This window comes from Aotus nancymaae, unplaced genomic scaffold (assembly GCF_030222135.1).
Source record: "Aotus nancymaae isolate 86718 unplaced genomic scaffold, 86718_ANA_hifiasm-v0.15.2.pri h1tg000019l, whole genome shotgun sequence".
Lineage (NCBI taxonomy): Eukaryota > Metazoa > Chordata > Mammalia > Primates > Aotidae > Aotus > Aotus nancymaae.
This window is the reverse complement of record NW_026988431.1, coordinates 53,120,758-53,134,865: the sequence shown is the minus strand read 5'-3', so window position 1 is coordinate 53,134,865 and position 14,108 is coordinate 53,120,758. Positions and strand designations below refer to the sequence as shown.

The 14,108-nt window shown below is 37.4% G+C and overlaps 1 protein-coding gene and 1 pseudogene across 3 annotated transcripts in view; one reads left to right on the top strand and one right to left on the bottom strand.

The window, feature by feature from the left end:
• Positions 1-14,108, top strand: part of IFT80 (intraflagellar transport 80) — a 137,221-nt gene that overhangs the window by 54,071 nt on the left and 69,042 nt on the right. The window lies entirely within an intron of this gene.
• LOC105713541 (large ribosomal subunit protein eL33-like) lies at positions 1,372-1,705 on the bottom strand (annotated as a pseudogene).

Below are 14,108 nucleotides of genomic sequence, written 5' to 3'. Positions count from 1 at the left end.
GGAAAACAATACAGTTTGAACAAATAGAAAATACCAATAAAAAATAGAAATTATGCAAAAGGAATGTAATAGAAATTTTGGAATTGGAAAAAAGTGTAAAAATGCATTGAGGGCCGGGAGCGGTGGCTCACGCCTATAATCCCAGCAATTTGGGAGGCTGAGGTGGGCAGATCACCTGAGGTCGGAATTTCGAGACCAGCCTGACTAACATGGAGAAACCTCGTCTCTACTAAAAATACAAAATTTAGTTGGGCGTGGTGGTGCACACCTGTAATCCCAGCGACTTGGGAGGCTAAGGCAGGAGAATCGCTTGAACCCAAGAGGCAGAGGTAGCAGTGAGCCGAGATCGCGCCATTGCACTCCAGCCTGGGCAACAAGAGTGAAACTCTGTCTCAACAAAGAAAAAAAATTCAAAAATGCATTGCATATTAATTTGTTCATTTATTTTCATATTTATTAATTCTTTTACAAATATTTATTGAGAGTCTGTTACATACCAGACACTTGCCCTAGCTATTAAAGAAAATCAGTAAATAAAATTAATTCTTTGTTACTGAGAGTTTTTATTCCATCAGAGGAACAACTATAAACAAAAAGGTAAAAGTAATATATGTTAAATGGCAATGAGTGGTATAAAAATTAAGCTGGGAAAAGGAGATGGCATTATTTTAAGTGAAATAATATAAAAACAAATGTAGAAACTAAATGTACTGGATGGTAAGTAAAATAAATATGGTACAAGTAAATTACCTTTGGGATAAAAATTAAAAGTCATAGTACCATAATGTTTTCTATGTTACATAATAAATTTTATTTTTACCTTTGATTTTAAAGAAATTCTTGATTCCAATTGTAAGGGACAAATGTTTAAATTAACATATTTGTTATAAGTAAGTAAATTATACAATATATTAATCAATTATACTATATTAAACAATAGCGTTCAAGGGGAAAGATCTAAATATAAAAAGTACTTGGCCTCGTTTTTAATTAATTGACATTATTGCTTTTATTTATCAGCAGGTGGTGCTATTGCTTGTGTAAGAGATAACTTTTTTTGTGATTCTCATTTTCTCTGTCTGAATATTTGTTTAGGCATTATAATAAAAAGACATCTCTCTGTTCATCTGTTCAATTAAAATAATTGCAATGAATAGATGAACAGAGAGACTTATCATCTGCAGTAACTGGTCCCAAGCATCAGTTATTGTACCCTAAATAGAATATAAGAAACTCTTCATCTATTTTCTCTTCCACTTAAATTTACTTTGTGAGTGTACAATTTTATGAATTGAATTCATTGAACTTGGCCAAAGTTTATGCTTTTTTTCCCCAAAAACACAAATCTACTTTTATTTACTTTTCATTAGCTTAAATCCTTAAGGAGTACAGCATCACACAGATTCTGTGTCCAATGGCCTTGGCTGGAAGATTGCTTCAGATTTTGGCACCAACCATGCTACTGTTACCATAGGCCCAAGTTATCTTTCCCCAGATTACTCTAGTTTTGTTTGGTTTGCCACCAGGAGTCACTATGTTGTTCTTTGTTTTATATACATAAGCATAGCTCTTGCGCAAATAGAATTTCAGTTTCATCTCAAACATAAACATCTTCAACTTTAAGAAGAGCTGCATCCTCCCTTTGTTTCTGGAGTCCCCACTTAGAGCAAGCAAACATGATCTTGTACCACAGCCTTCCAGACATATTTCGCTTTTAGACATCCTGTTCCCAGCAGGCCTCCACAGGCTCCAAGATGGCAGAAAGAGTCAAAGATTATACTTTTGAGGATTCTTTCAATGTAATATATTTATACAGGAGTAGTAAAGAGAAGGGTGAGGTTGGCATTGAGGAGGTACTTTTAAAAGTCCTTATAGTCAAGTCATGCTTTTAGTTTAAATATTTATTTCCCTGTTGGGAAATAACCTGCATGCCTAAGCAATTTGGCAGAATACAGAAGGAAAAGTAGTCTCTTTCCTCAAAGGAATGTATCATTTTTTGATATATCAACACTTTATAAAACATTCTCAATTATTGTTCTCTCTATTGTGCTGTTTAGTATGATTGTTTATTTTGTTTAAATGTATGAGTAGCATTAGCATGTTTGTGGAGCCTAGAGTCAAGACTCCAGTGGCGAGTTTACAAAGTCAGAGGCCTCTTCTGGGTCTTGACATTTCTCATCTACAAAATAAATTGTCTAGGCTAAATGATTACCTTTCTCTTTTCAACTCCAAGATTCTATGATAACTTTTCCATGGGCATCGGACATCCTGCTTGCTTCCTCTTATGAGTATTAGTGTGTTGTTTGTTTCTTTGTTTTTTAATATAAAATTATTATATAGGAAAAGGCAAACTGCAATGATATGCCAGAATTGAGAATAACACAAGCAGTGCTGGAGAAGCGTCACTGATCTTACAACTTCAGATTTACTCTATGTCTTATTTTAGTTGATGCAAGTAGAAGAAACCATTAAGCAAAAAGGAGAATTGGTTATAAGGATATAGGGATATCTTCCAGAAGCCATGGAAAGGATGTAGCCAGACCTCAGGAAACAGGAACTGGAGTGCTAGGAGAACACAGAACGTGTCTGTTTTCTTCGTGTCTTTTGTCTCTGATTCCGTCTGTATATCCAGGTCCTTTTTTTCTTTTCCAGTGATTGACCTTTTTTATCCCCCTCTGTTTATGTGCTGGAAAGTGACCAGTGTTAACAAGTCTCAAGTGTACATTTTTCTGTTTGAGAGAGTAGTCAGGCTGAGACAAGCATCTTAGTCCCAATTTTAAACACTCTCTCAGGGAAGGGATCACTGACTCAGCTTAGGTTTGGTACATGTGCCTGGTCTAATGAATTGTGTCTAGGCAGGTTTGGGTAGTATACCTATTTTGGTTCTTTTTTTCTTTTTAAAAGCAACTTCAATAATTTAAAATACTTTCTTTTGGATATCTTTAGTAATCTAATACCACATGCCAAGTTCCTACCACCACTTGGTGACAACATGGTCACATGGTAAAATTGTTATGTAGGCTTTTTTTTTTAATCATTGTGAATAAGTCCTTGAAAGCCAAAACCACAAATCACAAACTAAATTTAAAAAGTGGTAAGATTTTGAGAGGCCGAGGTAGGAGGATTGCTTGATCCCTGGAGTTCAAGACCAACCTGGGCCACATGGTAAGACCCCCATCTCTACCAAAAATACCAGAAAAGAATTAGGCAGGCATGGTGGCAGGTGCCTGTAGCTGCAGCTACTCAGGAGGCTGAAGTGGGAGGATTGCCTGAGCCCAGGAGACTGAGGCTGCAGTAAGCCATGATCATACCACTGCAGTCCAGCCCGGGCAACAGAGTGAGAACCTGTCTCAAAAAAAAAAAAGGAATAAAAATATTATTATATGTGTTTATGCTCATATCTAAATATGAATCTTTAGAAAAAAGGAATACAATTTTAAATCCCCAAATTAACTGCTATGTTCTTCCTAATGTAATTTCATGACTGTCTGAATAATAGGCCTCCAAAGATACCCGTGTGCTAATCCCCAGAACCTGTGAATGTGTTACCTAATGTGGCAAAAGGAACTTTGCAGATGTGGTTAAGGGTAGGGACCTTTAGATAGTAAAATTATCCTGGATTATCCAGTCATCCAATATAATTACATGAGTTCTTAAAAGCAGAGCACCTTTCCTAGCTAGGGGTTAGTGGATGGAGGAGGACAGATTCAAAGTAAGAGCAGTTCCACCTGCTGTTACTGGCTTTAAAGGTGAAGGAAGTGGATTACAAGCTGAGGAATGCAGGTGGCCTCTAGGAGCTATGCAAGCAGCAAGGAAACGGGGTCATACAGTGGCAAGAAACAATTCTGCCAACAACCTGAATGATCAAGGAAATGGACCCTCTCCCAGAGCCTCCAGAAAGGAACACAGCGCTGTTAGCACACTGATTTTAGCTCAGTGAAACTCATGTTGGGTTTATGACTCAGAGAACTGAAAGATAATCAATTTGTGTTTTTCTAAGCCTCTAAAATTGTGGTAATTTGTTATAGCAGTAATAGAACACTGCGGATATATCTGCGAAGATATAAACTATATCTTTGTAACTCCATTTTACGGCCAGTGTTAGCAATGAGTCACGTAGATAGATAACTTGGGAAGGATTTTACCCTCTTCTTACTGATAAAAAAAAAATAAATCTCTCATTAGCTTTATTGCTTTAAGAAATTATTTCTTAAAATGTAAGAGTATCATGGGAGTAACACATAAGTTATTTTTATCAGGTCCTTTTCTAAGTAACTTGGGTAGCTGAGAACAGACTTTATAGTGTGCTAAGAGAGGCACAGAATCTTTTTGCCCTGGAGATGGCCCTTTATGGAGGGATTTTGGCTAGTTGTAGAACACCATCAAGGTACTGGACATTTGGGGAAATGCCAGTGATATTTGCCCAGAGCTAAAAACCAAATTGGTCAGCCTCACACTTTTTCAAGACTGCCCTGCTTTCAGACAAAAATACGTTGCTAAATCTTCAAAAGCTAATAGTAATTGATTGTTGTGTTTATATTCAGTGATATAGTGCTCCTTCATAAGCAGCTCAAAATAACATTAGTTTTTTAGTTGGATATCATATTGTTAATACAGATCACTTTTGTATCCTATAAATATCTTTTATAATTACTGTACTTTTTTCTATTTTTTGCTTACCTACTTTTTGCTTTTAGAAATTATTTGTATCAAACAAAGCCAAAAATAATCTTTGTTTACTTTTTTACATTCCGTAACCTAAGAAAACGGTGTTAGCTGCAATTTGCTGTATAGAATTAGGGAAAAATAGAAAACCTTACTACCATTTTGGAGACAAAAATTGTGTTAAGTGGTTAATTAGTTATATAGGATAAATATATTTTGGAAACATTTGTGGCAAAAAATTAGTATAACAAAAAGCTAGAAAAAATAGTACCCATAATTATAACAAAATATTTTAATGTTTTTGTATACCTTCCAGGTTTTTGTCTTTGAGTGGACATTTTTTGCATTTTGGTATTGATATATACTTATTTTAGCTCGGTATTATGTTATAGTCTCACAATACTCTTTTTTTTTTAATTTTTTTTTTGAGACGGAGTTTCGCTCTTGTTACCCAGGCTGGAGTGCAATGGCGCGATCTCGGCTCACCGCAACCTCCACCTCCTGGGTTCAGGCAATTCTCCTGTCTCAGCCTCTGGAGTAGCTGGGATTACAGGCACGCGCCACTATGCCCAGCTAATTTTTTGTATTTTTAGTAGAGACGGGGTTTCACCATGTTGACCAGGATGGTCTCGATCTCTTGACCTCGTGATCCACCCACCTCGGCCTCCTAAAGTGCTGGGATTACAGGCTTGAGCCACCACGCCCGGCTCACAATACTCTTAAACTATGAAAGCAAGGCCTGACTATAATTTCTATAAAAATAGATTGAGGGGGAAAGATAATGGCAGAGGCAGCATGTTGTTGTTTTTAATTGAGATATTATATACAGTAACTTATGTGTACAGCTCAGTAATTTTTTGCATATGTAAATATCCAAGAAACCACCATCCATATTAATAAAGAACATTATCAATATTCCAGAAACGTAGCATCTTGAAGATGCTAGGTAAGCTGGAGTTGCAAAGCACTGTTTTGAATTACCTTTCATTGAGATTTCTCCTGCATGATATATACACTGCAGACATTAGTAAACTTGCTTGTTTTTCTCTTTTTAATCTATCTTTTGCTATACTGGTTTATCCCAGCAATAAACTTATAAAGGTTGAGGAGAAATTAAATTTCTTCTCCAACATTGTCTAGGGAGCAGAATGTAGGGGAAAAAAAGAGAGAGAAAGAAAGAAGCAGCATTTAGAAAGGAGAGCAGGAACCAGAAGAGGGTGGTATTATATAGTCTGAAAGGTTTTTCAAAGAGCAGTGGTCAACAAGGTCCAGAGAATGCTCTTATCCCAGGGCCGTGTTCTTCTCCATGTCACTATGCCCTTCCTCAGATATACACAGGGGTTCACTCACTCATCTCTTTCAGGTCTCTTTTTTTTTGAGACAGGGTCTCACTTGGTTGCGCAGGCTGGAGTGCAGTGGCACAGTGATGGCTCACTGCAGCCTCGGCCTCTCAGGCTCAAGTAATCCTCCTGCCTCAGCTTCCCGAGTAGCTGGGAATACAGGCACATACCACCATGCTCAGCTAATTTTTAATTTTTTGTAGTGACAAGGTCTCACTGTGTTGCCCAGGCTGGTCTCAAATTCCTAGATGAAAGTGATCTTCCTCCCTTGGCCTCCCTAAATGCTGGGATTGCAGGCTTGAACCACTGAAACCAGCCTCGGGGCAAATTTTTCTGTGTAGTTGGTGCCAAGCAGATGGGGGAAAGGGTGCCACAGATATGGAAGTCCATTCTCTTACTGTCTGCTCAAGAGTTTTTCATTTACCTGTGGCCCTAGGAACGATCTCATCTTTACATTTGAGTTCTAGGATATTGAAGGTGATAATCTTGGTGCTGTATATTTGTTTTTGGTTTTCTGGGGTGAGGGGTGTGGTTGAAACCACCTTATTTCTATGCTGCCATTTTAGAACCTGAAGTCTCAAGAGATAAAACGTTTTAATACAAAGTGATGCAGAGAAGATCCAAAGTATATATAATAGGAGTCTTCAAAGATGAAGCCCAAAGCAATGAATAGAAGAAATGTTAAAAGCTACCATTCAATAAATATTTCCTCAAAATAAGGGATTTGACATTGATATTGAAAAGGCATACCAGATAACTAGAAAAATTGACCCAGATGGCTAACACCCAGATACATGCTAAGAAAACTGTAAAAATTTAGAGAAAAGAGAAAAAAATACTTTGGCCATCTAAAGAAAAGACCAAGTCCCTCATAAAGAAGAAAATCAGAACATCATCAGACTTTGACAGCAACACTTCATGTCAGAAGATAATAGGTTAATATAATAACTATGTCTCAAAAAACATGCAAGCCAAAGATTTTACATAGAACGATTCTTCCCTTTTTTTTTTTTTTTTTTTTGAGACAGAGTCTCGCTGTATGCAGGCTGGAGTGCAGTGGAGCAATCTCCCAGGTTCAAGCAATTGTCTGCCTCAGCCTCTCGAGTAGCTGGGATTACAGGCGCCTACCACCACACCTGGCTAAATTTTTTTTGTATTTTTAGTAGAGATGGTGTTTCACCATCTTGGCCAGGCTGGTCTTTACCTCCTGACCTCGTGATCCACCCACTTCATCCTCCCAAAGTGCTGGGATTACAGGCATGAGCCACTGCACCTGGCCCATTCTTACCTTTAAATATAAAGGTCATAAGCAAACTGTTATAAACATGTAAAAACTCACGGAATGTTTCTATAAATGTTTTGAGGAATCAACCAGATTCAGATAAACAATATGACTAGAGACATAGTAAAGTCAGGACTGATTTTGAGCATTTTATATTCATCTGTAGAACTAAGATAAAATGGTAGACACAAAAGGTACAGTATGGTATATATATATTGACTATAGACACCAACATTGCAAAAATAGGGAGAGAATGAAAAAGAGTATAGAAAAGTAGAATAAATTTGTTAACTGACTTGTAGATATTAATTGGTAATAAAATGATACTACTTAAAATCAGATATGGAGAAAAGGAGAGGAGAGAGAAAGCTATTTTTTAATTTTCATCTTGCTTATAGTGGAGAACAAATAGAAAATTGTCCTGAAAAATGTGTGGCATGGGGATAAGGTATTTTTATAAAAGTAATTAGCATAAATGTAATCATTAGGTTAAAAATAGAAACTTTCCTGTATGCTAAAGTATACCCCAAAGAAAAAGAGAGAGCATATAAAATAGACCACCTACAAAGGCTGTTGGAAAGCCACAGATGTATGGACATACATATTACATAAAATGATAGAGTTGAGGTGAAACATATTGATCATACTGTCAATAGCTATATAGAAGAGTATATCTTCATGTATTACAATAGATGATCTCTGGGACATATTGCTAGGGATACACATACATACACAAATGTTGAAGAAAGATGTTGCTTAAAAGAGAATTGGCCTAAGGGAGAAATAGAATGCAAAAACACGCTTTAAACTCTTTTATAGTCATTTGTTTGTGGTGTTAATAGTGTTATTCTGAGTATCTATATTGGTGTCTTAAGAATTGAGATTTTTAGGGCTGGGTGTGGTGGCTCACACCTGTAGTCCCAGCACTTTGAGAGGCCGAGGTGGGTGAATCACCTGAGGTCAGCAGTTCGAGACCAGCCTGGCCAACATGGCAAAACCCTGTCTCTGCTAAAAATAGAATTAACTGGGCATGGTGGCGGCACCTGTAGTCCCAGCTACTTACGAGGCTGAGGCAGGAGAATTTCTTGAACCTGGGAGGCAATGGTTGCAGTGAGCCAAGATCATGCCACTACACTCAAGCCTAGATGACAGAACAAGATTTTGTCTCAAAAAACCAAAAAAAATGTGATTTTTCTGCCAAACCAAGTTTGACGTCGTCAGCCTGGAAAACATAGTGAGACTCTGTCTCAACAGAAAAAAGAAAGGAGATTTTTTTGGTTAATTAAAAGAGATCCTGAGATAAGATTGGTGAGGGTAAGTAGAAATCTGATAGTTCCTGGATTTGTATGGAAAGTATTAGAGTTTGTTTTTTATCTTGAAAAAATTACCTGTTTCTGTCCACTAAGAAGGCCTAGAACAGCAATGATCAACTCAGTAATAGTCAGTATCCCAGCACTTGTGGGCATTCTTTAAATAATATTTTCCACATTTTTATAAAATGAACCAGAGCTCACTGAGAGTTCCCTGTGTGAGTCAGGAAATGTAAAATGTGAATGTGGACGTCTTATCATAGTAGAAAACAAGGAAAGTGACTTTTTTTAAAGAAAGCTATGAGATCCTGTCAAGAAGACTAAAAAAAAAAAAAAAACCAACTTGAAAGAGATCTCACTGGCTAAAAGTGAGACAATTTGAGCATCATATTTATTGAAACACATCGATGTGTGTGTACTAACTGGTATAATGAACCGCTATTTACCCTTAACTCAATTTCCAACAATTGTCAACTAATACATATCTCATCTGTATCGCCATCCACTTAAGCAAATCCCTGGCATCCTATCATTCCATCACTAAATATTTCAGTATATATCACTGAAAACACAAAGTCTGTTGTTAACCTAACCTCAATACCATTATTAAATCTGAAAACAATTAACAGTAATTTTTAAATAACCAGTCACTATTCAAATTTATATTTTTGAAAAGTGATGCAATCTTGTACCACGTAACAACATTTTGGTCAGTGACAGACTGCATATATGACAGTAGTCCCATAAGATTATAATGGAGTTGAAAAATTCCTATTGCCTAGTGATGTCACGGCCATCCTATTATCATATAACACATTACTTATGTGTTTGTGGTAATGCTGGTGTAAACATATGACTGAGGTGTCAGTCATGTGAAATTACAGCACATACAGTTATGTACAATGCATAGTACTTGATAGTGATAATAGATGACTGTGTTACTGGTTTATATATTTCTTATACTATTCTTTTTTAGTGTGTACTCCAACTTAAAAAAGAAGTTAACTGTAAAACAGCCTCATATAGGTCCTTCAGGAGATATAGTAGAAGAAGACATTGTTATCATAAGAGATGACAGCTTCATGCATGTTATTGCCCTCGAAGACCTTCCATTGGGACAAGATGTAGAGGTGGAAGACGTGATATTGATGATTCTGACCTTGTGTAGGCCTAGGCTAATGTGTGTGTTTATAAACAGTAACGTGCTTGACAGGTTTGTAGCTTAGGAGCAATAGGCTATACCGTATAGTCTAGGTGCTGTATCATCTATGTTTGTGTAAGTACACGCTGTGATGTTCACATGATGAAATCTCCTGACAGTGCATTTCTCAAAATGCATCCCCTTCTTTAAGCAACACATGATCACAATGAACTAGAAATAATCAAGAATTTATCCTGCCTTTGATATATATACCCCAGGGTAACCAAATAGGTGATGAGGAGATATTTTTTTGTAAAACTATTGCAGTTAGTAAGTGAAGAAAAGATTAGAAGATTACCCGTTTTGCAACCCTACTGAATCAGTAGATGTAGGCAATGATCATCATTTACTAAAACCCTAAGAAGAGAGGCAACAGGCATTAAATGTTTCCTCCTGGAAGTACCTGTTTATAACTCTTATTCATGTAATGCTGTCTCAGCATTTGTCTTGTTGTCTTGTCCCTGACCTGTTACTTTTGACCTACCTATTTTGAGATGGTCTCCACCTAGTTAGCATTTCATCTTCTAGATAGATAAGGCCCCATACCCTGAACTGTTTGACCACCTTCTAAGTGTTATGAACCTGATAATGTAATCCCAAAGCCTGTGCTTAAACTTGTGCTCCCTTCAAACAACCCCACCTGGGGGTTGGCAGGGGAAACCCACCTAGGTAACACCTTGGACACCAATAAAGGCCTCCACCCGAAGGTCTCAGCCTCTCTGTTGCTCCTCATCTGCTGGTTGAGCATTCATGTTCCCCACACCTTCTCTCTTAAATCTTGCTCCCCATCTGCTGGTTGAGCATTCCTGTTCTCGATGACACCCCACACCTTCTCTCTTAAATCTTGCTCCCCATCTGCTGGTTGAGCATTCATGTTCTCGATGACACCCCACTGCCTTCTCTCTTACATCTATGAGTAATAAACCTAATCTTTCCACCACTCCAGTCTGAATGTTCTTCACTGTGCCACACAAAACCTAACTTAAATACCTTACTTAACAAATCATAACAGTATACATCACCTAACTTTAATACCTCACTTAACAAATCACAACACTATACAATGTTACCAAAAATATGGAACCTGAATCTGATCATGACTCTAAATCTAACTACTAATTTACAGGAAATAAAGGGAACAGAAGAAATGTTAAACAACATGTTGATAATGCAGAAGGCAAAATCCAAACTGTGGGAAATTTTATAGGACACACGACTCAGTGTCTTCAACAGCCACAAAATTACAAGGGGAGGCCAGGCGTGATAGCTCACGCCTGTAATCCCAGCACTTTGGGAGGCCAAGGCAGGAAGATCACTTGGGCTCAAGAGTTCAAGAGCAGTCTGGGCAACAGAGCGAGCCCTTATCTCTACTAAAAATAGAAACCCCAGTGCATTGGCATGTACCTGTGCTTCCAGCTACTCAGGAGGCTCAGGTGGGAGGATCACTTGAGCCCTGAAATTGAGGCTGCAGTAAGCTATTATTATGTTGCTGCACTCCAGCATGGATGACAAAGCAAGACACTGTCTCAAAACGAATAAAAAATACAAGGGAAAATATGTGGAAGGAGAACATACAAATCAAAAGATATCTAGAAGACTTACCATTAACAGTGACTTACAATCAACATTTGCATCTTGATTGAAACAAACTGGAAAAAAATGACAATTGGGAAACTTTGGACAGTGACTTAATGATTTTATTGAAGTTGGGTTTTAAAAATCTGTGTTTTTAGTGATATATAATAGTCCCTCCTTGTCTGTGGTTTTGCTTTCATGATTTTTCAGTTACCTGTGGTCAACTATGATCTGAAAATATTAAATGGAAAATTCTAGAAATAAAGAATTCCTACGTTTTATATTGCGCACTGTTCTGAGCAGCATGATGAAATCTCAAGCCATCCTACTTTGTTTTCCCAGGATATGAATCATTCCTTTGTCCAGCATATTCACTCTGTATACATTACCCACCTGTAAGTCACTTAGTAGCTAGCTTAATTATCAGATCAACTGTCACAGTATTTCAGTGCTTGTGTTCAAGTAACCCTTAGTTTACTAATAATGGCCCCAAAGTACAAGAGTAGGAATGCTAGCAATTCAGTGTGCCAAAGAGAAGCCGTAAAGTGCTTCCTTTAAGTGAAAAGGTGAAATTTCTCAATAAGAAAAAAATGGTATGCTGAGGTTGTTAAGCTCTGTGGTAAAAATGAATCTTCTGTCCATGAAATTGTGAAGAAGGAAAAGTAAATCTGTTCCTAGTATTATATAGAAAGTACAGTACTATCTGGATTCTGGCATCCACTGGGGGTCTTAGAACTTATCCCTGTGGATAAAAAGGGACTACTGTATACTGAAATATTTATTGATGAAATGATATGTGAGGGATTTGCTTCAAATTATCTGGGCCATGGAGAAGTGAGTGGTGGTACAGAGATGAGAATTAGCCATTGGTTGATAATTGTTGGAAACTGGGTAACAGGTAAATGGGGGTCTGTTGTGCCAGTCATTCTCAAAGTTACTGGTCACTGGCCCAGTAGCTTCAGCACCCTCTGGGAGCTTGTTAGAAATGCAAATTATTTGACCCCAGCCCACATCTACTAAATCATACACTCTGGGGTGGGGCCCAGGAATCCATTTTAACAATCCTTCTAGGTAACTCTAATGCACACTAAGGTTTGAAAACCAGTGTTTTGTGTTATTTTTCCTGTTTAAATTCATGTTCGAAATTCAAATAAATAAAAAGTGCAAAAGAAAAAAATTAGGTTATGAATATAAGAAGCCAAATGTACACATAGCTAGGAGAAGCTGGTTTAGAGGCTAAGACAAGGTTGTCTAATTGTTTTAATAGTTAGCAGATGAATTGATAAGGTACCGTCAGAGAGCCAGCTGCTAATGATAAACCAAATCACACATTTTGCTCTTCTCTTGAAACAATGGCTCTTTATTAAAATCACCTAGAGAACTTTTAAACACATAGCCAGACCTACCCCCAGGAGATTCTGGATTTAATTGATTGGATCAGAGCCAAGGTTTTGGTTGTTTTTTAAAAAAGTTTCTAAGATGATTATAATATGCAGCTAGTATTGAGAACAAGTATCCTAACTTTATGTGCATAAGAATTATCTCAAGAGCTTGTTAAAAGCTTCGTGTCTCTTCTCCCCAGAGATTCAGATTCAATAGCTTGGGATAGGGTTCATGAATTTGCGTTTCTAATAAGCTCACATGTGATACAGATGCTGCTGGCTTGCACACTTTGAGTAACATCTTAAAGTAAGAGATAGTCTGGTTAAAGAAAGAGATACCTAAGGTAAGTAAGCGTGTAGGGGAGAAAAAGAAATATCTCTTCTTCCCATCTTAGGTTCATGTATGAGGACCTATAATGGAAGACAGATGAACAAGAAAAAAAAAGCATACAGTTTTATTTAATACAAACTTTACATAACATGGAAGCCTTCAGAAATGAAGACCTCCCCACCAAGAAACAGAGAAACCTGTGTATTTTTATGCTTAGGTTTTATGACAAATGAACAGTCATGGAAAAGTGTCCATGATTGGACAAAGAGGATATGATCTAATGCTAGTAAACTGGGGGAAATTTAGCAAAGCCTTTCTGTTCAAATTCTTTTTCTCTATAAGGATATCTCTCCTTCCAGTACAGGGAAGGTACCTCTCCCTTGATGAACTGACCTGCTCTGGGAGAAGGGTGGAAGAAGGTTAGAGAATGACGTTCCTGCTTCTTCTGTGTTCTCTATGTCAATGTGCCATACTTTGGAGGTAGTGTGTTCTGAGCCCCATCAAGAGGGATATTTAAAACTCATCTACCAGGGTTCTCACTGTCAGTACCACTAAATTATACCCAGGACAGCTGTCTCATTCCCTTTTAGAGGGTAGTAATACAAATGTGAATCAAGTATTTCATAGCGTATTTGGGGAAGAAAAGAGAATTAGAGTGTTAAAAAAGATCTCTTTAAAAAGCACAAATGATAAATGCATTTTTTTATTTACCAATAAAAATTATTCAGTTTACTCATTGGAAAAATATAACCCTGTCTCCCCAATTTTATTTTAACTTTTAAGTTCAGGGGTACACGTGCAGGATGTGCAGATTTGCTACATAGATATGTGTGTCATGGTAGTTTGTTGTACAGATTATTTCATCACCCAGGCATTAAGGCTAGTATCCACTAGTTATTTTTCTTGATCCTCTCCTTCTTCCCACCTTCCACCCCCCAGTAGGACCCAGTGTATGTTGTTCCCCTCACGTGTCCATGTGTTCATCATTCAGCTCCCAGTTATAAATGGTAACGTAGTATTTG